Here is a 2750-nt window from a genome sequence, read left to right on the forward strand (position 1 = left end):
ACGTCGTTTCGCGTGGCGGTGTGCACGGCATTTTTTTTTACTTTCCACGCAGCTCCGCTTCCGAAGATGCAGGAGTTCAAAGCGACTCTAGCCGAACGTGCACGTCTGTGCCAGCATTTGTGTGAAACAGAAGCAGTTTGATGTCAAGTTCAGTCACTCACACAGATCACGTTGCGGCCGCACTCAGACATTCAGGAACAAACTTTTTAGCGCTGCCCCGCAGTTTTATCAACTAAATAGCTTAATCGCTCAAGAGCTACATTATCTTTTTCAACAAGGAGCTGGTAGCATCATTGTTTCTAAAGGAATTAAAGCCACAGCTTTACTGTTAATAGAGAAAAGCGGCAAAACGGGTGGTAATTCATACATACACAGCCTCTCTCTCTCTCTCTCTCTCTCTCTCTCACATAAATGAACACTTGATGAATTACACTTTTCTGAGAATAGAATATTGAAGCGGAGATCGCTAAACTGCAAGCTAACCGTGTTTTCAGAAAGCAAGCACGTTTATCCACAGTGGAGAGAGAGCGCGTGCACATGGTTGCTAGGTTGACAAAGATAAGTAACACACTTAGCATATATTTCCGTATTGCGCAAGTGGGAAGTCTCTTTATATCAGGCAACCCAGTTGTGTTCCTCTGCGGCCAGATTAAACCTTGTTGTAGCCTATATATTATGCTCTATTCATTATTTTTTAGAAACCTCGCACTTTTCTACTCCATTTTAAACGTCAAATCTCTGTGACGATACATCGTCGTATCGATGTATCGAACACTGCACTAGTGTGTGGTGTAAGGACTGATGTGTAATATACTAGTCATTTGGATCTACACACAACATGTTATCTGTCACTGCTGATTAAATGCTTGGCAGCATCAGACATGTGTAGTTTTCAGGGAAAATGCATGTGACACGTGTAACCAATACCTGTTAATGACGTCAGGGCTTTCCTCAAGAGATACGACTAAACAGTATGCCTGAAGTCAAACAAATCAACCATAGATTAACCTGTCAGGTCCAAAGAGCATACTTACTCAATATACATGTTTTGCTGTGTTAGACAATATGATTTAGCCTATAAATAAATTTCTTTACCGAAGAGTGTAAAGACCATCGACTCTACCGTGCAGGGACACCGGCAAAGGATAAGTATCGCTTTTTATTTCTCCTCTTTCCTATTACTTGTTTCGCTTCTGTTTCAGTTTTTATAACCATTTCTTACTATGTGTAAGTAAGTTGTTGTTTTTTAGCATGTGTGTTTGGCAGTGTTATTTTTTAGGATTACTGATAAACTACTGTCATTTGATTTGTATTATTTGTATTTGTTATTTATTTTAATTTTAGTTAAATTATGTCTGAATTTATTATGCCTGTATAGGTCTTTAGCTTTTAGTTTTGGATCTGTTTTTAGTTGTTTTAATACTACAATTGATTGCTTCTGTTGTCCTCATTTGTAAGTCGCTTTGGATAAAAGCGTCTGATAAATGACTAAATAAATAAATAAAATTAATTTAGTGCATTGTGAGAGCACACAAACAGAGAGAACTAATCTGATTAGCTGTGTTCTGTGATCGACTGTGTCACGTCACACCCCATTGTCATATTCATTGTCACACAGAAATTATTTGTCGCTGGAATCTTTATCAGTGTCACACCTGCTTAGAACATAGTGTTAGACTGTGAAAACCAGGGAATTTTGAATTTGGAACAAGAAACTCACTTAATTCATGACCTGTTTACAGACAGTCATATCCAGGCCTCCTCCTCTGATCGTATTTTTCCACTCTCTCTTGTTCTGTGGCTGATGTTTGGTTTGTGGGTGGATTAGTTTAGCAGTACCCGGGAGGACTGAGGGCTGTGTCTCTAATTGTAGACATAAAGACAGCAGGGCGAAAGGACATGCTCCAGTTAGGGCTGTGACGGTGGCAGATTTTTACCACCGCGGTTGTAATGGACCAACTACCGCCGGTGGCGCGGTGTTGATATAAACATATATATATATAGGCTATATATAATTAATATTAATTATATATATATATATATATATATATGTATTAGTGGTGTCAAAATTAGCGTGTTAACGCAGGCAATTAATTTTTTCAGTTTAACGTGCGGAAACTGTACTGTTTGTAATGCGTGATCTTCAATTGCACACACATAGGCGCCGGCGCGCACTGTACCCTGTATCATTTAATATCAAATCGCAAAAGAAACTACGTGCATGCAATGTCGTGGTCAGTTAAGTCATGAAGTTACCAAAAAGGTGATTAAAGCTGCCTTAAAACTGTGCATGCATGTAATATATTATAAATGAGTCGCATTTAAGAACATGTCTCTGAAATGGTTTTCAAAACTGTCCTGGAGCCCAGCACTGTCTCACTCATCTAACACCCGATTCAACTCATCAGCTCATTATAGAGACTTTAAGACCTGAAGTGGGTGAGAAAAGGTAAAGAGAGTTGAGAGAAAATACAATGCGCGTCAGATCTGCGTCACGTTCAGCAGCGGCAGCTCTTAAAGTAATAGCAGCCTAAACAACCTAATAACCAGCTGCTGTGTTGTCTGTTAATCAAAGAGGAAATAAAGAACTTTTATAGCTTTAAGGGGTTCATCTATGTTTAATTTAGAATGTAGCGTTTGATAACTTTATTCAATTTCTGTATATTTCTGCTGAAGGGCACAGGTATCTAAATATGACATTTATTATAATGGGTTTATGTGAAGATTGTTTTAAGTTCACTTAAATTAGA

Source organism: Sinocyclocheilus rhinocerous, unplaced genomic scaffold, assembly GCF_001515625.1.
Source record: "Sinocyclocheilus rhinocerous isolate Xijiao unplaced genomic scaffold, SAMN03320098_v1.1 scaffold2330, whole genome shotgun sequence".
NCBI classification, from domain to species: domain Eukaryota; kingdom Metazoa; phylum Chordata; class Actinopteri; order Cypriniformes; family Cyprinidae; genus Sinocyclocheilus; species Sinocyclocheilus rhinocerous.